The sequence below is a fragment of the Equus caballus genome, chromosome 30, assembly GCF_041296265.1.
Source record: "Equus caballus isolate H_3958 breed thoroughbred chromosome 30, TB-T2T, whole genome shotgun sequence".
NCBI classification, from domain to species: Eukaryota; Metazoa; Chordata; class Mammalia; order Perissodactyla; family Equidae; genus Equus; species Equus caballus.
In genome coordinates this window covers 8492826-8516766 of record NC_091713.1, presented here as the reverse complement: position 1 = coordinate 8516766, position 23941 = coordinate 8492826, and the positions used below count along the sequence as shown (strand labels likewise).

At 41.8% G+C, this 23941-nt stretch overlaps 1 long non-coding RNA gene across 7 annotated transcripts in view; it reads left to right on the top strand.

Moving 5' to 3' along the window:
- Positions 1–19344: 19344 nt before the first annotated feature.
- The window catches only part of LOC100630169 (uncharacterized), a 105289-nt gene continuing 100692 nt past the window's right edge, over positions 19345–23941 (top strand). For 5 of the 7 annotated variants that reach the window (XR_001380260.3, XR_002805157.2, XR_011434303.1 and 2 more), the window contains exon 1: positions 19538–19944. This is a non-coding gene — a long non-coding RNA (uncharacterized lncRNA). Of the gene's footprint in view, positions 19945–20709; positions 20938–23941 lie in introns of all 7 variants that reach the window. The other 2 variants (XR_011434302.1, XR_001380261.3) reach the window with 2 other exon arrangements.

Below are 23941 nucleotides of genomic sequence, written 5' to 3'. Positions count from 1 at the left end.
ATGCTTTCTCTGCATCTATTGAGATGACCATGTGGTTTTTGTTGCTCATTTTGTTAACATGCTGTACCATGTTGATTGATTTGTGGATGTTGAACATCCCTGTGTCTCTGCTATGAATCCCACTTGATCATGGTGTATGATCTTTTTGATGTATTGCTGTATTTGGTTTGCCAAAATTTTGTTGAGGATTTTTGCATCTATGTTCATCAGCGATGTTGGCCTGTGGTTTTCCTTCTTTGTGTTGTCCTTGTCTAGCTTTGGGATCAGGGTGATGTTGGCCTCATAGAATGTGTTAGGAAGTGCTCCATCTTCCTCTCTTTTCTGGAATAGTTTGAGAAGGATAGGTATTAAATCTTCTTTGAATGTTTGGTAGAATTCTCCCGAGAAGCCGTCTGGTCCTGGACTTTTATTTTTGGGGAGGTTTTTGATTACTGTTTCAATCTCTTTACTTGTGATTGGTCTATTCAGATTCTTTATTTCTTCCTGATTCAGTTTTGGGAGGTTGTAAGAGCCTAAGAATTTATCCATTTCTTGTAAGTTCTCCAATTTGTTGGCATATAGTTTTTCATAGTATTCTCTTATAATCTTTTGTATTTCTGTGGTATCCATTGTGATCTCTCCTTTTTCATTTCTGATTTTATTTATTTGAGTCTTCTCTCTTTTTTTCTTAGTGAGCCTGGCTAAGGGTTTGTCAATTTTGTTTATTTTCTCAAAGAAACAGCTCTTTGTTTCATTGATCCTTTCTACTGTCCTTTTTGTTTCTATTTCATTTATTTCTGTTCTAATTTTTATTATTTCCCTCCTTCTACTGACTTTGGGCTTTGTTTGTTTTTCTTTTTCTAATTCAGTTAGGTGTAGTTTGAGATTGCTTATTTGACATCTTTCTTGTTATTTGAGGTGAGCCTGTATTGCAATGAATTTCCCTCTGAAGACCGCTTTTGCTGCATGCCAAATGAATTGGTATGGAGTGTTTTCATTTTCATTTGTCTCCAGATAATATTTGATTTCTCCTTTGATTTCTTCAATGATCCATTCATCATTCAGTAGCATGTTGTTTAATCTCCACATCTTTGCCCCTTTCCCAGCTTTATTCTTGTAGTTGATTTCTAGTTTCATAGCATTATGGTTGGAAAAGATACTTGATATTATTTCAATCCTCTTAAATTTGTTGAGGCTTGCTTTTTTTCCTGACATATGGTCTATCCTTGAGAATGTTCCATGCACACTTGAGAAGAATGTGTAACCTGCTGTTTTTGGATGAAGTGTTCTATATATATCTATTGAGTCCATCTGGTCTAGTTTTTCATTTAATTGTACAACTTCCTTGTTGACTTTCTGTCTAGATGATCTATCCATTGGTGTTAGTGGGATGTTGAGGTCCCCTACTATTACTGTATTGTTGTTGCTATCTCCTTCTAGTTCAGTTCATAGTTGCTTTACATACTTTGGTGCTCCTGTGTTGGGTGCATATATGTTTATAAGTGTTATGTCTCCTCGGTGGAGTGTCCCTTCTATCATTATAAACTGGCCCTCCTTGTCTCTCTTTACCTGTTTTTCCCTGAAGTCTACTTTGTCTGATGTAAGTATGGCAACACCTGCTTTCTTTTGTTTCCCATTAGCTTGGAGTATCGTCTTCCATCCCTTCTCTCTGAGTCTGTGTTTGTCTTTGGGGCTGAGATGTGTTTCCTGGAGGCAGCATATTGTTGTGTCTTGTTCTTTAATCAATCCTGCCTCTCTGTGTCTTTCAATTGGAGAATTCAATCCATTTACATTTAGAGTGATTATTGAAATGTGGGAACCCAATGCTGCCATTTTATCTCACATTTTTCAGTTCTCCTGCATTTCCTTTGTCTCTCGTCCCATGAATTTCGGACTACCAATTCACTTAGGTAGTTTTCTATGTTGGTTTTCTTCTTATTTGTAATTTGTGTCTCTGTTCCAATTATTTGTTTAGTGGTTACCATGTGGTTTGTATAAAACATCTTGTAGATGAGATAGTCCATTTTCTGACAGCTCGTTATTTTCTCAGACTAGACCGGTTCCATCTCTTTCCTCCTCCCCTTCTAGGTTGTTATTGTCACATCTTTTTTTCTTCATGTGTTGTGAGTTTGTGGTTAAAATGACAAGATTATATTTATTCTTGGTGTTTCCCTTCCCTTTATCTTTAATGTTATACTTAAGCATTTGCTAACCTGTTCTGATGGAGAGCTGCAATTTTCTGATTTTGTCTTTCTACTTATCTCCTTTGCTCAGGGCTTTGTAACCTCTTTCCTTTTTTTTTTTTTACCCCCAGGTATGAGGGCCTTCCTGAGCATTTCTTGTAGGAAGGGTCTTGTGGCAATGAACTCCCTTAACTTTTGTTTATCTGGGAAAGTTTTCATTTCTCCAACATATTTGAAGGATATTTTCTCTGGATAGAGTATTCTTGGCTGCATATTTTTGTCCTTAAGAATTTTGAATATATCATTCCACTCTCTTCTAGCCTGTAAGGTATCTGTTGACAAATCTGCTGACAGCCTGATAGAAAATAACTTTGTAGGTTATTTTCTTCTGCCTTGCTGCCCTTAATATTTTCTCTTTGTTGTTGACTTTTGCAAGCTTCACTACTATACGCCTTGGGGTTGGTCTTAAGTTTGGAGATCTATTAGCTTCTGTCACATGGATTTCCAGCTCTCTTCCCAGGTTTGGGAGGTTCTGAGCTATTATTTCTTTGAACAAGCTTTCTGCTCCATTCTCCTTCTCTTCTCCCTCTGGGATACCTATAATCCGTATGTTGCATTTCCTAATTGAGTCAGATATTTCTCGGAGAGTTTCTTCATTTCTTTTTAGTCTTAGTTCTCTTGCCTCCTCTATCTGAAGCATTTCTAAATTCCTATCCTCCAAACTGCTAATTCTGTCCTCCATAATGTCAGCCCTACTGTTCAGGGAGTCCAGATTTTTCTTAATCTCATGCATTGTGTTTTTCATCTCCAACGCTTCTGATTGGTTCTTCTTTATAGTATCAAGCTCTTTTGTGACACAGCTACTGAACTCATTGAGTTGTCTACCTGTATTCTCTTTTAACTCATTGAGTTTTTAAATGATAGCTATTTTGAATTCTTTGTCATTTAAGTTACAGATTTCTGTGTCTTTGGGATTATTTTCTGGGTGCTTGTCATTTTCCTTCTCTTCTGGAGATTTAATATATTTCTTCATCCTGCTTTATGATGTGGATTTGTGCCTCTGCAAAGAGATAGAGTTTGGTTACTGCTTCCGCTTGCTGCCACTGGGAAGGAAGCAGCAGCAGCTGTGTAATCTGTGCTGAGCAGGATCCTTGTCAGCTGTTCCTGGCTGAGCCTGGGCTCTTCCTTGTGATCTCAGTGGCCCTGTGGGGTCTCCTGTCAGCTGTGGGAACAATCACACAGGGACTTTGGGTTGCCGGTGCCTGCTCCCACAGATCTGCCTAGACACACTCCCTCCTTAGGGTCTGCAGTGGTGTTATGGGCTTTCACAGCAGCTGAGAGCTGGTTCACCCAGACTTGCAGCTCTGCCACCATCTGGTCCTGTTGTATCTCACTTGCCCACTCTGGGCTACAGCAGAGCTATGGGCATCTAATGCAGCCAGCAGTTAGCTTGCCTGGCTGTGCCACTTCTCTTAGGTCACTCAGCCTTTGTGCTTGGTGGACAGGGCCTCTCCACTATGGCCAAGTAGAGACTTTCCCTGTGGCTGCTGTGGGACTGTGGAATTTCCCATTGGACCAAGGAGCAGTCACAGTGGGGCTCTGGATTGTCCCTGCCCACTTGTGCAGTCCTGCTGGATCTCACTTGCCCCCTCAGGGCTACAGCAGAGCTGTGGTGTTTAATGCAGCCAGCAGGTAGCTCGCCCAGCTGAGCCACTCCTGCCCCAAGGTCTCCCAGCCTTTGTGCTTGGTGGGCAGGGCCTCTCCGCTAGGGCTGACCAGAGACTCTCCCTGCGGCCAATGTGGGACTGTGGATTTTCCCCTGGGCCACAGGGCAATCACGGGGAGTTTAGGGCTGTAGTCACCTGTTTCCACAGTCGCACCGATGTGCATGCCCATCCTCGGGGCTGTGGCAGTGATATGGGCGTGTCAGCCAGGAGAGAGTTGCTTGCAGGTACCGAAGTGTCTAGGGGCTGGAGAGTTTTCATTATCTCCCCCTCCTCCCGGGGTTGGCCATCCGCCTTCTGACGTACAGCAGTGGGGTTCTCTCAGGCATCCTGAGGTGCTGTGTGAGTATCCTCCACTGATCAGTGAATGTCCATTTAGTTTTAGTTCACAGGGAGAGACAAAGAAAACTGCTCACTCCTCCATGTTGCTAACATCACTCCTCCAACATAATAGATTTAAAGTGTCCAATGCATACTACTTTTTGAACTTGGCATATGAAAAAATGGCAGGAAGACAAGGATTTCCAGTGAAGGGAAATTAGATGTTTTTCAAATCCTATATAAATTCATGAAAAATTTTGGTTCAGGGATTGATTTTCAAATCAGAGAATTAAACCGTATATATAAAAATGATCATCAAATAGTTTTAAAATATTTTATTATGATCTTTAACTTCAATGAAACTAGTTTTCTACTTGGTTAAAACATACAACATGGTCGTTTGGTTGTTTCCTTCCTAATCTGTAGCAGAGTTTACTATCATTATTGCATTACCGTGCAATAGAAGACTTTCCCAAGCCTCAGAGAAAATAAGCAAATTTTATTTTTTCTGGGCTTCATACGTAAAGTAAGGATTTGTGTAGGGTTCTGGAAGGATTATACGCAATGAGATTTTTCTGGTTATTCTAAAAAGAAGGCAACAAGACATTAATCAAATATGATAAACATTTGCATCTGGTTTTTAACAAGTAGAAACAAACAAGCTGGAGAGCATCCCTAGGGAGGGATAGGAGGTGGGGGGAGGAAGGGAGATGCCTTCTCACTACACAGCCTTCATATCTTTTGAATTTTGTATCATGTGCATGTATTACTGATTCAAACAATAGTTAACCCTTTTTAAGTAGTGGAAAAAGAATTTTTAATAACACTATCCTTTTCACTGAGAGCTTCTTTTTTATAAAATCTCAAAGCTTTGATAACAAAGAAGACAAACTAAATTCCCTGAAAAGTCCTAGTCAAGTCTGATAATGTATGTGAGTTAAACTAGTTAAATGAACCCTATTAAAATAGATTTACTTTACAACAATCTCTAAACTTTGCCTGCAGGGCATTCAAATGAACAATAAATTGTTTTTACAAAGATGCCTGATCCATTGCAAAAACTTCACTAAGAACATTTAATTTTTAAACATTTTTTAAAAGTTTACACTTTTAAAATATAATGAACAGGATAGTAAGCGTGATTGAGATGTTAAAATATCAAAATCCATTTTTTCAAAATATTTTTGGTAACTGTATAACTTTTATATGTAAAACTTTTTTGTGGTTGTATATTTGATTTTTTTTTTTTTTTTTTTTGAGGAAGGTTAGCCCTGAGTTAACATCTGCGGCCAATCCTCCTCTTCTTGCTGAGGAAGACTGGCCCTGAGCTAACATCCGTGCCCATCTTCCTCTACTTTATATGTGCGATGCCTGCCACAGCATGGCTTGACGAGCGGTGCGTAGGTCTGCACCCAGGATCGGAACCGGCAGACCCGGGTGGCCGAAGCGGAGCGTGCCAACTTAATGGATGCACCACCGGGCCGGCCCTATATATTTGATCTTTGCTGACAAAATTGTATCATAAGAACAACCAACAATTTACATAAATCCTGTCTGTTTAAGGCAAATAATACAAGAGTTTTTCAAATAAGATTGCGCACGAGAGAGAGATTAAAAATATTGACCATCTCCAAGGATTACTGAGATCATTTCCTCTTATGAAACAAAAAGAGAGTTCTTTAGTTTTTAAAATTTCAGGCAAAATACTTGTTTAGATAATATTTATTCCTGAGGTGTTAGACTGCATCATTGAAATTTTCGTCTGCCCAGCAACTGCTGTGGAGCAGACACTATGCCAGAGACTTGTGTTGGTGATCGGGGAAATGCCAGAAAAACGAAAGCCAGTGCCCTCGCCCTGGTGGAGCGAGGAAACACCTGAGGAGACTGACTGAGAAGGTCCGTCACAACCTGCAAAGCACCAGAACCGGGCTACAAAATGACACTCTGGAAACACTTCTCGGAAGTTTGCTGTGTGGGAGAAGATCTGCCTCATCAGTGGACATTCTGTGCGAGATGACTCATCGTTGTTTCCACTTTGTTCCCACAGCCAGAAGAAAATGATTTGTTTCTTGTAATAGTCATTTAAAACAGTTTACTTTTAAACTACATATGAGATTTCATGCTAAGCAAACATAGTTGGGGGGGAAATCTCCCCCCTAATTATCCTAGTGCAATGCTATTATCTCCACTGTGAAGTTCCTGACACAATAGTGGCTACAGAGTAAATGTAAGACACCTTGCCTCCTTCCTCACCAACTTCGGCAGGCCAGGTCTCCAACTCCTGCCCTCCAACTAAAGGGACCATACCAGTGTCTCCTAACAGGACAGTCCAATAGCAGACAGTAGGGAAGACCATACTGAGGAGTGACTTGAGCAGGAACAGGTGAACCAAACCTGTTATCTCTGTTGGCATTCAGGGAAAACTCAAAGTCACAAGGTATAACCTCAGACTACCCGGAAAAGCTCCACCGGACCCTTGATCCAGAAAGCATCCAGCTGGTCTCCCAGAGAACATTACAGAGAATCTGAAACTTCTCCACGTGGTTTCAACCCAGAGGCACTTGGATGTAGATGTGAGAGCCAAAGACTTCCCCTGTAGGTGTGTGTATGAATTGCTGCTTCTGCATAAGCTGTGTTGAGACCATGTCAGCAAAGACACACCCCCTTAAAGCTAATATTTTGTTAAACGATTACCAGGACTCGCTCATGAGGTTCCAGCAGATGTCTGAGGACCAGGAGCAGAAGGCCCCAGTGGAAGGGCTGGCGGTTGTTCCAACACCACATTGGATTATTGCGGTGCCCTCCAGCCTCTCCAATTGAAACTGCCTGGGTTGGAGTTCCAGGAGCAGCATAGTGATCCTTTAAGAAACATGTGTCTTCCAAGCTCTTTGATCTTTCCTTCTCCAGAACATGAAGAAATTCAGAATAATAAAAAAAACAATAACTACCTCTTACTATGCTCCTGCTCTGAGCCAGACAATGTGGAAGTGCCTGATATACTATACCAACCCAATATTCCCTCACAACAACCTGCAAGGAAGGATTATTGTTCTCATTTGGCAAATGGGAAAGCTAAGACTCAGAGAGTTTAGGTAATTTGCCCAAGTTCATATAGCTAACAAGAGGCAAAGATAGGATTTGAACTCAGGACTGACTGGCATTAATACCCACACTTATTCCACTCAGTTTACAGCTTTATAATTATATGTAGAGGTACAATGCGCTTGGTAAGGCAAGAAGTCTCTAACAACACAGGATTTTTCTTGAATATTAAATGAGAAAACATATGAAATCACACAGCCTATTGTCCAACATACAGGCACTCAGTAAATGTTTATTTTTTTAAAATCATTCTCTCACATCCAGGAACACGCAGTGGACTGGGATAGGCCCACAGTGGCCTTCTACAGGGCTTTAAATGGGGACAACTATTATATATTTCAAAATAGCGACACTCACATGGTTCCACAGTAAGTCAGTTGGCCAAGCTAAAAATAGATTCTAAACATAGCAAGAGCAGAAATTCAATCCAAGATACCAAGTCATGGAAAGCAGTAACAGAGGTTGCAACAAAAAAAGAAGAGCATGCAGAAACTGATTATGCATTGTATAAAATTATCCACCTCCGTTTCAGATTTGGTTTATCCTTTCTCTACAGCAGAAAATACATATATCCCTGCATGCATGCACACATACACATATGCAAATAAGCTAAGATGACATATTCCTATTCATTTATCTCAATAGTATCATTTACAAACCTATTAATTTTGAGGCTTCAGTACTTATTAACTTATACTAGATAAATTACAATAATACGCATTTCCATAAACTCTTTAGGTAGAGGAGAGGACGGTTCATATTTAAAATGCTTGCGGTGCAGACGCACACATGGCTGGACTGGTAGATAACTAGAAAGGATGGGGGACAGAGGCTACATTCATAACTATTCCCTCTGTGCCAGTATTTGACAGAGGCAGATTTAAGAAGTTGGATTGACTCTGTCATTTGAGCCCTGGGAGGTGGGGTGCCAGATAAAGCTCCAGTTGCCTGCCAAGGACTCGCTCCCCAGACTCACAAGTGGCTCTCAGGAGAAGAGGTGGATTTAGGGTGTCCTTAGTCCTCTACTTTAAAAATTTTCTCTGGAGCACACAATTAGTTTTCCCTCAGTTGCTAAGGTGCCTCAGCTGTGGGCATGATTATTTGGGGAGGAAGACATGAAATGTGTCTCCTTAAATCACATACTCTTATTCTATGAACATTGAGAAGAGAATGACAGATGGGTGTGTATTATAACTTGAAGTAAAGGCACATGATGCCAAGCAAACCTTTCCATAAAAATACATATAGAAAGTCAGATACATTTGAGGAATGGATTTTTTTGGGTGTAATATAAAGCATGAAAAAAAAAAACGGACAGGGGCAAGCCCAGTGGCACAGTGGTTAAGTTTGCACATTCCGCTTCGACGGTCCAGAATTCACTAGTTTGGATCCCGGGTGCAGACCTACGCACCGCTTGTCAAGCCATGCTGTGGTAGGCATCCCACATGTAAAGCAGAGGAAGGTGGGCACGGATGTTAGCTCAGGGCCAGTCTTCCTCAGCAGAAAGAGGAGGACTGGTGGCAGATGTTAGCTCAGGGCTAATCTTCTCAAAAAAAGCAAATAAGAAACAAACAAACAAACAAACATTTACAGAAGGACTCACCATAAAATTGATTTACAAATATAGGAACAATAACCTTTCTCCTTAGGAAAAAAATGTCTGAAAGAGGTATATTTGTAAAACATGATGCAAAATAGAAGAATGAGGGACAAAACCCAGGAGAGTGGTTAACCAAGCAGGTTCTGGGATCAGCCTACCTGAGCTCCTGTCTCAGCTTGCTCAGTACAAACTGGGGGTCTTTGGATGGGGAACCTCACTTTTCCAGGCCACGGTTTCCTAAAATGTCAAGTGGGAATAATCCTAGTACCTCAGAGGGTGGTTGTGACTGTTAAAGTCCTACATGCTAGTCATGGGCCTACCACAGAGGATCCTAAATATTAGCTATTACCATCTTATGAAAGGAACAGAGGCAACAGATATTACTAAGTACCTGAGATAAGTGAATTACCATAATTGAGGACTGATTTTTCCCAGAGTTAGGGACAAAAAAAAGATTTTACTTTCTGGCAAAGAACAGAAACATTCATCAGGGAAGACTATCCAAACTTCAAGAGGAGGTTGTTAGACGAAACTTCGACTACAGGACACTGTGTGGAATAGCAGATATCGTCAATGGCTGCTTTGCACACCACAGAAGTGAGCGTTCCACTGAGGCACCTTGGGTCTACTCTCTAGAAGAGCTGAGGTGAGAGCACTATATTATCTCATGCTGGCAGCTGAGACATGCTCCAAATTCTTTGCCTTCTGACTTTGACGAGTATGACATGGAACATCCAGAAAAAGGGACAGATGAAACAATTTCAAAGAACGGATATCTTGGGTGTCTTTTGCAGAACTGTATCATGGTTTATTCATAATTAACTTATCTAAGTTTTTGGTTCAACGAGTATTTGTTTCAGGCATTGGGCAAAGGTATGTGGGTTATGAAGATAAGTAAGATGCATAACTCTTTTTGGCCCTATACGTTCCACATGTAGATGAAAGAAAGAGCCATAAGCTTCGGATGCTTAAGGTGAAGGAAGAAACCTCATGTAAAAACAAGAGTCAAATGTCTCCTCTCCTCCAGACAGAAGGCCTGTCCACCGGTGCCACAAGGAACGGGAGCCTGCTGCTGAATCACGGCAGCCTCTCACTTAAGAAAGAACTGTGAATTAGCTCAAACCCTGGGATAAAAACACGGTTAATATGCCAAGTTACATGCCATATAATAGAGAAAATTGTTATAGCTTGAAAAACTCTAAGATAGGTTTAATCAGCCCTTCTCTTTATTCACAAATTGGTCCTGTGGACTTTGTCTGATTTCCAGAAATATTGAAGGTATGTTGGAATTAGATTTAATTGCTCTTGCTCCATGCTCCCTAATCTCTGGGCATTCTCCTCTAATATAGTACTTTTATTACTGTACTGTCTTCCCTGTGTAAATTCTAAGGTGTCTATTCATTGATTGAGCCAAATTATTTAGAGGGGACAGATGAGAAAGAAGAGCTCTGGGACACAGCCCTGTTTGGCACAATCTCTGAAATGGATGAGGACAGTAATTAACCCAGTGTTTCCCAAACTTTATTCAGTTATCCTTTACTTCTGTTTTTTGTCATATCATATGTCATGATATACAGTTAATTGTATATGTCACATGTGCTGTTAGATACATAATGTTTTCTTTAATTTGACATAAATTGACTAATTTTTAAAATTTAGTCTCACCTTAAGCAATGATATTTGCGAGATCATGGATTTGAGGTAGGAGATTTTTTTTAATACATCTTGAAATATAAACAGAACCATCTAAATAAAAAAAATTATGAGTCACCCCAGATAGTCTCCCACTCATTTTGGGAAAAAGGGATTAATAAATTAATGAAATTTTGAACTTGAAAGACTTCTTTTAGCTTTTCTAACCCAACTGAATTGGAAGTAGACCCTCAGTCTATAGTTTAATGTTGTAAGTTTAGTGCTTTTTTTTACTATGTTTGGTTGCAAAATGTGCCCCCAACTAACTGAATAGTTACTTAAATACGAGAATTCCTACCAAATAAAATAATTTTTGTCTGAGAGTAAATGGTGCCAAAGTATTTCTGTCAATAGCTAACAGATCAAACGGCTTAAGATCACCAGAATACTTATTTCCTTATTGCCAAAACAATACCTGTCTCCAATTGTTTGAATATAATAGAATGAAAAGAATAGGATCACATTAATGCAGGATGTTAATAATAGGGGAAACTGTGTATTCAGGGGGAGCTGAAAAGTAGTATATGGGAACTCTACTTTTTACTTAATTTTTCTGTAAACCTAAAACTGCTCTAAAAAAATCACATCTACTAATAAAAACAAACAAACAAAGAATACTATTGAGGCATAGTCCTATTTAAAACTGGGGTTATATCTAGCTGATATCTTTCTTGTCCAATTTATTTCAATAGTAGCATTTTGCTCTGGACTGTTAAGAAGCATTAATTGCCAGGATAGCGCAAGGCTGGCCAGAGGAGAGTACAGCAGACTTGATGGCGTATGGATGGATAGACCCCGGACTGGATATGAAACTTGCCTTTAACATTATCAAGATAGTGATTCTATTTAACATGTTTGATCCTCAAATTCTATTCGTGTTGTTACCAGGTGAGTGATACTTAATGGAAAAAATCATAATCATCATCCTAAGATTTCAAAGCATAAGTGTTATCAAGTGTTAAAAATGTTATACCCATTTTAAAGAAATGGAGGCATGGAGGGCTAACAGATATCCCACAGCAATTCCAGCAATAGATAGTCCTAAATACCATCGGAGCAAAAATAGAGATAAAATTCGGGGTCCCAGGCCCCTGGCTCTCCCATTCTGCTCTTCATTGTTAAAGTGATCATTCTTTTAAAAATAATTCATGTAAAGAAAGACAGAGTCACAGCCTTGGGGCACTCTCGTTTTAAAGAGAAGGGCATTAAAAAGAAGCTACATGTAAGCCTTCATTCTCTCCAGGCATAGTTATTGAAGATCATTGCGGGAGGGTTTGGTGTTGGTGAGCATTAATTTAAAAAGTATTTATTAAATTCTTGGTTATGCCTTTTTTGTTGTTGTTGTTGCCTCATTAGGGCAAATACAGTACACAGCCCTCTCCTCTGTGACATAAGCTAGAATTAGGACTAAATTTCTAGCTAATATTCTACTTAAAAGTCTATGAATTCAAAGACCTTGAAACCTGCTCAAGGCGCTGAAATAAAACAACCTAGTGAATAGATTTAGCCACATTCCTTAAATTTGCAATCTCTTGCTCTTCACAAATAGGAATAACCTGCACGTACCTCCTGGAGAAAGACACCATTTGTCTAATCTAACGATGCGCTTCTGCAGGCTTCTGGGTGACGATAATTGCTCACGTATTGTAGATGCAAACCACTGGGGGGCATGCTGTGGCCGTGGGAAGGGTATGGCATGCACTAGACATCATTTGAAGGAAAAGTAGCTTTGCTGATAGGTTTTTTAGTTTTGTGGGTCAATACTTTAGTAAACTTTGGGACAAAAAGGGATGGGTGACCAAAAAAGAACTAAAACCAAAAACCTGCTAGCTCCTAACTCCCAGCTCTAAAAGTGTCTCAGCGAACAGAGAGCAGCTGTCAGCACTCATGTCTGCAAACTCCCTACTGCGTCTAACAGACGGTCCTGTGCACAGTAGGCGCTTCCTCACCATGTTCTGAATCCTCAGTGAAGGTTCCTCCTCCAGGAATGGAGGGGGAGGTGAAAATGAATGAGACCGCCACCGCAGGGGAGTGATGAAGGATTGTGAATATTTATGAAGAAATGAGAGGGACTAGGGAACTAGTTAAATCCTCCACCAGTTAACCACTTTCCCCTGGCCTCCCTGCTCCCATTCCCTGTGCATAATTGACTTTTCCCTTCCCATTCAAGCCTTCGTAAAAATAACTTCCTTTCTAACCTCGCTCCTGTCATTCCCAATCTCACACCTTCCTTTACCTTCTTGAAAGTATAGCTGACCTGAATAAAAAAGTATAAAGAAAAACCCAGCAAAGCCTGTGAGGGTTTTTTCCTTGCATTGTGCTGCTCAGTGATGTTCTCTGCTGGAGAAGGGGTTGCAGATCCCTGTTCTAGGGCAGTTACTACGTAATGTGGAACCTTATCAAGAAGTTAGCTTCCAGCTCACGAGAATGTTTAGTCTCAACTGATTGTTATTTGCAGGCATTTTATTGAGTGTAAGTGGCCATAACCACAGGCCAGGCCTTCACAGTTGAGGCGAGGCACAGCCCTGAGTCATTGTCTGCTCAATTCTAAAGGTGTACATGGTATTGGAATTGCCCATAATACAAAATAATAGGAAAATTTACTTTTCAGTATCTGTTTGGTGATTATATACAGCAATTGAAAACTCCATATATACATATATCTGTAACTACCTATTTATCCTCTAGGCTACTTTTCTTTTGTCCTATAAGAGCCATGTGGATTATTGTTACTCTGTGTAAACTCTGGGAAGGAAAATGAATCACAGTGCTGGCAGTATTGAAATGGTGGGGAAGGAAGAGCCACATGTGCCAGAGATACCCTCTTACCATCTCAGAGAGAGTGAAGGACTTTATGAATCAGGAATTACGTGTGTAAACATTTCTAAGATTCCAGGACACTTACAACATTCCCATTTGTTAATTTTATTATTCTATCACTTTCCCCACAGGTCAGCAGTGAAACAGAATTATAAAATCGTCTACATGATTGTATTCAAGGGTGGCAAGGAGGGTGGAGCTGGGAGACTGCGATGCTCCAGGCCCCTTCACAGTCCCTTTCCTCACCCCATTGGATGGACACCGCCTCCTTCCAGAGCAGGCAGAGCAGGCTGAGCCCTGGGCTTTGACACGGTGGAAATTAAAGGTCTCAGAGGCAGAACCTCAGGAGGGGCTTTGGGGTTCAGCAGTAGAAAAGCCACTTTTCCTCTTAGAGAGGCAATTTGGGGATCTTAACTCTTGGTTTCTTCATCTTTAACATGGGAATCATATTAGCATCCTTCTTAGAGGGTCATTGTGATGATCATGTAAGATAGTCCACATAAAATGCTCAGCATAGCTCCTAGAACATACAAAATGCTCCAAACAGTATCACTCCAGGCCCTAGAGACATTCGAGAGTCACGCGGCCATAGATCAAAGACTTAAATCAGGCCAGCAGTCCAGGGGGAAGCGTAGGCGGCCTCCGCGTCCTGACTGGCCGATCATCCCTTGATCTCCATTTGACCTCCACCTAACCTCAGGTGGGGAGACTGAGGGTACAGAGAAGGAACAATGTCCAAAGTCACATCGCTAATAAGCAGGGGATGAGATTCAGTCCTGGGTCCATTTACCTGCTAAGACTATTAGCTTGATTCTTCTGTACAGCATTATCTCCTCATGTAAATGTTAACATCAACAAAACTTAATGTCGAAGATTTAATTTTGAAGCTGGAACTGAAAAAAGTCACTCCAAAGTCAATTACCAATATAATGCTACACTTTTCCTTTATTTTCACATTTAAGGAGGAAGAGCTTATACAAGCAATCATAAACATTTATTGAATCTCTCAGTCAGCTACCACCTTTACCTTTCAGGTCTTATTTTCAATGAATGAAGAGCAGAGACTCATCAAAAGTTGCTCAGTAATGAGTGTCCCTGAAAAGTGCTGCTTAACACAGGAAATGTTTAGGTAATGAATTAAGCAGGACTTGCTGTGTCGATGTGTGTTTTTAAGGGAAACAGAAAGAAAGGTGCTTTTGGGAGAAACAGGTCCAGGGAGTGATTTTTCCAAATGCTTGAAGAGTTGTGGTTTCCTGTAAGATTTACTTTCCAGCTGCCCCCAGTGCTGCAGTCCCAGCGTCCTGCTCTGGGTCCCCCTGACAGGCCGAAGGTGCTCCGGCGCTGAAGATGCTCTGGTCCAGGGCCAAGAATTTAGCCCGATTCTCCCTCATTGCCGAGGGGCCTGAGGCCTCAATCGGCAGGAAGGTGGGGAGGCAAGAGAACATGGGCGATCACCAGGTCGTGGTAGAAGAGCGAGTTTGGGCTCCTCTCCTGCCAACCAAAAGCTAGGCCTTGAGTTTCTTTGTCAACGACACTGTGCACGCCATTATCTGGTTCCCTTAAAGGCCCTCAGAGTCTCTGCCAGTTGCTTTGTTAGATGTTTTGAAGCAGTAAAAAAAGTGGAGAGGAAGGTAACTAATTCTGCCTAAAACTTTTGCCCTTAACATTTTCCTCTCAGTATTTAGGCTACTAAATAGGACATAACAATGATGTATTTATAAAGAAGCAGGATAGCACTGTGGCTCGGCAGTCAGAACTAGATTCCTAGCCGGCTCTCTTACTAACTGGGAGACCTTAAGCAGTCATTAATGTGAAGATGTAGCTTTTTCAGCCATAAAACGGGATACTAGTGTCAGCCTCATAAGGATTAAAAGAGATAATGTAGACAAAGTATTTAGAAGACTTGTTTTTGTGATTATAACTGTAACAAAACCACACCCTTATTCGGGTGTATTCTGATATGGCTTTCCTTTTGACATCACAGGGTGAGGCTCCTCACCTTGTGGGTGGGGGCAGTGTCTGCCTTGAAGGACTGGACGTCCTTGCTGTGAATCATCCAGGGAAGGGATGCGTCCTCTCATGCAGGCAGCAGGTTCTAGGAGTGAAGAGTGAGGCCTGGGGTCAGACCACCTCCCGTTTGTAGCTGAAGCACTGGAAAAGCAAACTCTCCCAATGGATGCTGAAACTCAGCAAAGAAGCTGGGGTTTGACCTCCGCGTGCTCCCTCCTCTGTGCAAGTGCGGTTTATTTCTCTTAAAGAGAGTGGATTTCCTTGCAAGTTCTTTCAACTTTTCAAAACTCTCAGTTACATCCATTGAGTCTCACGAAAACTCTAAAGTAGGGAGTTTGGACACTGCTATTTCTATTTTTTTGAGTTAACTAAGTTTTAAAGAGATTACATTACTTGCCCAGGATCATGAGGGCTGCATGAGGCAATGACGGAGGAAAAGCTAGCTTTCGTTTTTCTAATTTTACCTAGTCCAAGGAGATTTCAGTGATCTCCATACTAGGAAAGCAAACACGGTGTGAACATTGTTTTGACTACCATTTTGCATTATTCACACCACTTACCCTTTCCTCTTCAGCCACATCTTAGGCAACTGAGACAATTGTATTCAGAAGAAACAGAAGTTCCGTGTCCCTCACCGGCACGGGGCTGATGCCTGTCTGAACAGATTCAGCTCACCGTAAATCAAACATGCAAAAGGACGTAACCGGTAACCTGTGCATATCCATCTGGACCCACTAAATAATTAATCAAATAAGTGTCGTGGTCTAAAACGATGCCCTTACTTTTCTGAGTTAGCCCTAAAGTTGTATAATATCCACGAGTGGGATCAAAAATTAATGTTCCAATTCTAAATTTCTGAAAAAATCACTATGAGATTTCTAAGTGAAAGAATGCTTTAGCAGCATATAGTATTACAAAGTTACGCCATCTATAGTTCAGAAACAAAATATTTTCTAAGGAAAAAGAATGGCTGTAGTTAGTTTGCCATTGTCCAAAGTAAGCTAATAATAATTATAAAGAGTTAAAAGTGTAATAACACCAGAGGTCAGGTTTCCACAACCAAAGGAAAGTGGCAAGTCGGTGAAACACCAGCATGACACAGACAATTACTCATCGGCATTGTGGGCCTTTATTTTGTCAGTTGGACGACCATTTTTTCACTTTGTGGAAAACTTTCCAGAATAATTATATACTTTTATGTCTTCTCAGCTAATTCGTCAACTGGAAAGTATGTATTAAGCTCCTAATATGTGTCCCAAATTAGGCTAGGTACAGTGGGTATTTAAAGGTATAAGATTAGGCTCCTGTCTTCAAGCCCAGTTGGGAGAGGGGGTTAATTAACATACACTAAATATTTTTTTACTCATCCAAAGCTTAGAGAAACAGTATAGTCTTAAATATACTATAGGAGTTCAGAGAAGGCGAGATTAATGTGGTTTGGAATAATCTAAACAATACAAAGCTTTGATTCTCAATACGTTATTGAGAAGACTACCTCTGGTCTTAATTTTTAAAATATCTATTATTTTAGATACAAAAATTTAAAAATTGCTCTGGGCATCGGGGATATGTGAACAAATAAAGCACATCCTGTCCTCAAGAGCTTACAGTTTGGCAGAAGGAAACAAGCAAATAAACAAAGTCATTGCAAACCAATGTGAAAGGCTCTATAACACAGGAAGAGGCTGACGAAACCCTGAGCAGAGCATGACCTTCAAGGAGGTCTCTGACAACCAGGAGGGAAAAGCCGGGTGTGTGTGGAGGGTGAACGTTAGGGCAGGGAGAGAGAAGGGAAAGGCACTCCAGAAAAAGGAACTGCAAACAACATATGAAAAAGCATAGTGAGTGGGTGGTAAACCTGCGGACCAAAGTTAGGTTTCCTAACATTTATTCAAAGCCCTTCATTATCTATATGGAAAGAGGGAGTCTTCAAAAGAAAACTAGACCAGAATGACTATGAAAGTTAAATATACAGGAATGCTAATGATTACTTTCCCATATTTTTGGACGTTAAGAATTCACTGTACACAATTGTATTCATTTTATATGTGTCTATCTTCTACTAGGCCACTTTGTGATGATTCAGTAGTCTATATTCAACTCCGAACAGAATGCTCATCACAGCATCACATGAATATCTTCTATAGAAAAATACTTACTTTCACAAATAACAAGAGTTTGCTTAGGGTTTACTGAGAGATTATATAACCAGAATTACTAAAAGGAGCATAAAAACTCTGTTAATCATTAAATACTAATACGTTGTATTTTGAAGGCCTCAAAGTTAACAGTTTATAATTTTTTTATACATAACATCATCATTTAAATTAGTACATATATGCACTTAAAATAATCGAAGATTAGTTTTAAAAATATATATTCGTTTTGATGCGGGGTCGGTGAGCCGAGGAGTCGAAAGAAAGATTTCTTGGACTCTCAAGATCTGGCAGTAGTGCTCTTTTATTTAGAGAATAGTGTAGCATGGGGACAGGACCCACAGGAAGTCAGAGCTCCTGCTGCTGCCCCGAGTTGAGGGTTAGGGCTAATTTTATAAGGCATGGGTATGTGGGTTATCTCTTTACAAGACAAAGGAAGGAATATGAAAAAAAGTTAAAATGGCATCAGCGCCGGTGGGGTCTGGTCATTGGGTGATCCCATGACTTTCAGACAAGAATCAAATCGGATTAAGTAAAGGTTAGAAAGGTTAGAAGCCACCACCCTAAATCAGTTACATGAGATTGCCAGACAGCAACCAAATCAAGTTCTTGCCTTCCCCATTAAGAGTTTCTAGGGACAACGTCATCTCCCTTCTTCCTGGTACAGAGAGGGAGGCACCTTTTACAGATAGAGATTTACCTTACAAACGTAAATGTGTCCCAACAAGGGCAAGTTCCATTCCTCAGAGCCTCCTTCCCTGTCCCTGTTATCAAAAGCAATCAGCCCCAAACAGTCCCGATGCCAAAGAGACACATCCTGGGGTGGCCAATTTCAGGTCCCTACGAGGTCATCCCCCCCTTCCTTCACAAACGCAAATGTCTCTCAAAAGGGCAAGCAAAATTCCAGTCCTCGGAGCCTGCTTCTCATCTGCAGTTTTAAAAGTAACCAGCCTAAAACTCCTCATCATAAACCGTTTTAAAATTAAGCAGCCTAAAAATTCTCATCAGTTTGAGCCACATTAAGTGTATTATCAAAAAACTTTTAAAAAGAAAATATTCTAGTATAGCAAATTTTTTTAATAATTAAAATTGAACATGTTACAGTTCCAAAGCTTCAGAAAAGGGGGATTTAAAACTCCAGGGTCCTGTCGCAAGTCCCAGCTAAGAACAATCTGCGGCGCGTAACGACGAGCACTACCAGGGCGCGCCCTGGCGGCGGGGACCCTCCGCTCCGCACCGGAGGCCGCCGCGCTCCGCGCACGCGCGTCTCTGAGGGCTCCGGGCCTCCCGGCACTGCGGCGGCCGGCGGGGACGGGGAGCGGGGCGGCGGGGACGAGGGCCCGGGGCGGCGGGGACGGGGAGCGGGCCGGCGGGGAGGAGGGCCCGGGGCGGCGGGGACGAGGGCCCGGGGCGGCGGGGACGGGGAGCGGGCCGGCGGGGAGGAGGGCCCGGGCCGGCGGGGACGGGGAGCGGGCTGGCGGGGAGGAGGGCCCGGGCCGGCGGGGAGCTGGGCGGCGTCACGGCTCCGCAATCGCGCGGCACCTCGGCCAGGCGCAGGCCCCTCCTGCCCACCCCACCCGGGAACCCGCGCAAGATGGCGGGCGGCACAGACAGGGACGGCGCTGGGGAGACGCCGGCGGAGGAGGGGCCGCCCTGGGCCTGCAGCCTTCCCTCCCCGTCCCCGCCCCTCCCTCGTTCCCCCATTCCTCCCCCCCACCCCGTCCTCATCTCCCGCCCCCGAGTTCCCCCACCCTCCCATGCTCCCTCGCCTCTTCCCCGGTCCTCGTTCTCCCCCTCCCCATCCTCGTCCTCCCCCTTCTCTCCCCGCCCCCTCCCCGGTCCTCCACCCCCGCCCCCGAGTTCCCGCCTTCCCATGCTCTCTCGCCCCCTCCCCGGTCCTCGTGCTCCCTCTTCCCCCCCCGCCCCCTCCCCGGTCCTGGTGCCCCCGGCCCCGCCCTCCCCCGGAGACCGAGCCGGGTGCCCGCGCCGGCAGCCTCCGGGCTTTGAGGGGGCCGCTGGCCGCCGGAACCGGGGGGAGCTCGCCCGCGGGTGGGCTCGGTTTGCGCGCGGCCTCCGGCCGCCCTCCGCCAGCGCCCGGCCCCCCGGGGTCTGGTCTTGGAACACAACCACAGGCCAACAAAGACGACAGGGCGACACGGGCGGGCGGCGGGCCGCAGGACCGCGGTTTGCTGCGCAGAGAGGGAACCACACGTGCGTGTGCAAGACTCTTGGGTCGTGTAACTCAGCGGGATGCTTCCAAGCCTGATCCTTGGCCCCCGTCCTCTGTTAGTGCCTCAGAAATAGTGGTCGGTGGCAGGCTCATCGCAAAACACCGAAAAAGCCGTAAAACTGTAGAGGTAAACGTCTTAGAAATGAAAATAATATTCCACTTTGTTTCCTTTAAGTGCTTAAAACACCCTATCAGCGTACCATTTTTCTCAGCATGGAGCACTAGTGTTTACAAGTGAAGAAACCAGACGTGAGACGTTTAGTCACGTGTCACGGTGATCACAGAATTAGTGGAGAAACACGTGAAACTGTGCCGAAGGTGTACCTATCGTTGACAGCAATACTATTTGATCTTTTTAATGATACCGTTAGTGTGAAAAGTCCGAAGTATTTTATAAACCTTCCTAAGATGTCCTTATAATTTTATTGTGCTGCTTTAAAAGTATAAGGTACATCCTAAGAAAATGATTGCTTTTTTAAGATTAAAACTTCCCCAGAAAACGAAATGACAGTTATTTTTATTTGTTAAATTCTTATTTACAAAAAAAGGAAAAATAATTAGATAAATTCAGTTAATTATGGATATGTGCTGTTTAAAAAAAGTTTTGATTAGCATAAGAAAATGCACTGGATTATGCCGCAAATACAATCTTTTACTTTTTAAAAGATTGAGAGCTTTCCTGATTGTTTTCACAAATTCTCTCTATGTAAAATAAATTAATTTAGAGGAAAAAATTCTGTGTATAACTGTGGAAGAAGGGATGGCTATTAAAAGCTGGGTGTCACTCATTCAGTTGGCATATATTCAGTGCCTCTCGTATGGAAGGCGTTCTGATTAGGTTAGAACTTTGGAGGGTAGAAAGATGAAGAAAGCCATCTTATTTTCTCCCAAGTAAGGCGAGGTCAGGAAGGGAGGTAAGACGTCCACGAAGGAGAGCAAACTTCACTGAGCTGAGCAGCCTGCGCGCCAGGCCTCGGGCCCCTGCGTTGTGTCCCCTCATGCTCTATGGACGCAGCCCGAGCGTCACCGTCATCGGGAGGTTGTCAGAGAGACTCAGTCCGCGTTTTAACAGATCTGCAGGGGACTCACATGCACATTAACATTTCCGAAGCGCTATGTGGTATGTCTCAGTTATTAATTTTGTTTTCAAATTTTTTTTAATTTTTAAATTTTTTTAAATGTTTATTTTTTCAGATGTACATCGTATTTTGAATTCTGTATACATTACATCATGTTCACCACCCGAACATGAATTATAGTGCATCCCCTCACATGTGAGCCTAATCACCCTTTTTGCCCTCCCCCCTCCCCCCTTCCCCAATGGTAACCACCAGTCCAATCTCCAATGCTATGTGTTTGGTTTTTTTTTTTTTTTTGGTCGTTTTTATCTTCTACTTATGACTGAGATCATATGGTATTTGGCTTTCTCCCCCTGACTTATTTCACTCAGCATAATACCCTCAAGGTCCATCCATGTTGTCACAAATGGCTGGATTTCGTCATTTCTTATGGCTGAGTAGTAGTCCATCGTGTATAAATACCACATCTTCTTTATCCATTTGTCCCTTGATGGGCACCTAGGTTGCTTGCAAGTCTTGGCTATTGTGTATAATGCTGCAATGAACATAGGGGTGCAAGTATCTTTATGCCTTTGTGTTTTCAAGTTCTTTGGATAAATACCCAGCAGTGGAATAGCTGGATCATATGGTAGATTTATCCTTAATTCTCTGAGGATACTTCATACTGCTTTCCATAGTGGCTGCACCAGTTTGCACTCCCACCAGCAGTGAACAAGTGTTCCCTTCTCTCCACACCCTCTCCAACATTTGTCGTTTCCTGTCTTGTTAATTATAGCCATTCTGACCGAAGTGAGGTGATACCTCATTATAGTTTTGATTTGCATTTCCCTGATAGCTAATGATGTTGAGCATCTTTTCATGTGCCTGTTGTTATCTTCTTTGGAGAAATCTCTGTTCAGATCTTTTGCCCATTTTCTAATTGGATTGTTGGTTTTTTTGTTGTTGAGCTGTATGAGTTCTTTGTATATTTTGGACATCAACCCATTATCTGATATATGGTTTGCAAATATCTTCTCCCAATTGTTAGGTTGTCTTTGCGTTTTGTTGATGGTTTTCTTTGCTGTGCAGAAGCTTTTTAGTTTGATGTAGTCCAATTTGTTCATTTTTTCTTTTGTTTCCCTTGCCCGGTCAGACATGGGACTTGAAAATATGCTGCTAAGACCAATGTCAAAGAGTGTACTGCTTATGTTTTCTTCTAGAAGTCTCATGGTTTCGGGTCTTACATTCAAGTCTTTAATCCATTTTGAGTTGTTTTTTGTGCATGGTGTAAGGGAATGGTCTATTTTCATTCTTTTGCATGTGGCTGTCCAGATTTCCCAACACCATTTATTGAAGAGACTCTCCTTTCTCCATTGTATGCTCTTGGCTCCCTTGTCGAATAATAGCTGTCCATAAACGTGTGGGTTTACTTCTGGGCTCTCAATTCTGTTCCATTGATCTGTGTGTCTGTTTTTGTGCCAGTACCATGCCGTTTTGGTTACTATGGCTTTGTAGTGTATTTTGAAATCAGGGAGTGTGATACCTCCAGCTTTGTTCTTTTTTCTCAGGAATCCTTTGGCTACTCGGGGTCTTTTGTTGTTCCATATAAATTTTAGGATTCTTTGTTCTATTTCTGTAAAAAATGTTGTTGGAACTTTGATCTGGATTGCGTTGAATCTATAGATTGCTTTAGGAATTATGGACATTTTAACTATGTTAATTCTTCCAATCCAAGAGCACAGAATATCTTTCCATTTCTTTGAGTCTTCTTCGATTTCTTTCATCAACGTTTTATAGTTTTCGGTGTACAGATCTTTCACCTCTTTGGTTAAGTTTATTCCTAAGTATTTTACTCTTTTTGTTGCAATTGTAAATGGGATTGTATTCTTAATTTCTCTTTCTGCTACTTTGTTGTTAGTGTATAGAAACACAACTGATTTTGTACATTGATTTTGTATCCCGAGACTTGACAGTATTCCTTTATTATTTCTAAAAGTTTTTAGTGGACTCCTTAGGGTTTTCGAGAGATAAAATCATGTTGTCTACAAAGAGTGACAGTTTCACTTCTTCTTTTCCAATGTGGATCCCCTTTATTTCTTTTTCTTGCCTGATTGCTCTGGCTAGGACTTCCAATACTATGTTAAATAAGAGTGGTGACAGTGGGCATCCTTGTCTGGTTCCTGTTCTTAGAGGGATAGCTTTCAGTTTTTCTCCATTGAGAATGATATTTGCTGTGGGTTTGTCATATATGACGTTTATTATGTTGAGATATTTTCCTTCTATACCCATTTTATTTAGAGTTTTTATCATAAATGGATGCTGTATATTGTCAAATGTTTTCTCTGCATCTATTGAGATGATCATGTGATTTTTATTCTTCATTTTGTTAATGTGATGTATCACGTTGATAGATTTGCAGATGTTGAACCATCCCTGCCTCCCCGGAATGAAACCCACTTGATCATGATGTATGATCTTTTTAATGTATTGTTGTACTCGATTTGCTAGCATTTTGTTGAGGATTTTTGCATTGATGTTCATCAGTGATATTGGCCTGTAATTCTCTTTTTTTGTGTTGTCCTTATCCGGTTTTGGTATCAGAATGATGTTGGCTTCGTAGAAGGAGTTAGGAAGCCTCCCCTCCTCTTCCATGTTTTGGAAGAGTTTGAGAAGGATAGGTATTAAGTCTTCTTTGAATGTTTGGTAGAATTCACCAGGGAAGCCATCTGGTCCTGGACTTTTATTTTTTGGAAGGTTTTTGATTGCTGTTTTGATCTCCTTACTGGTGATCGGTCTATTCAAATTTTCTACATCTTCTTGGTCCAGTTTTGGAAGGTTGTTTCTAAGAAGTTATCCATTTCTTCTAGATTATCCAATTTGTTGGCGTACAGCTTTTCATAGTATTCTCTTATTATCTTTTGTATTTCTGAGGTGTTTGTTGTAATCTCTTCTCTTTCATTTCTGATTTTATTTATTTGAGCCTTCTCTCTTTGTTTCTTGGTGAGTCTAGCTAAGGGTTTGTCAATTTTGTTTATCTTTTCAAAGAACCAGCTCTTGGTTTCATTA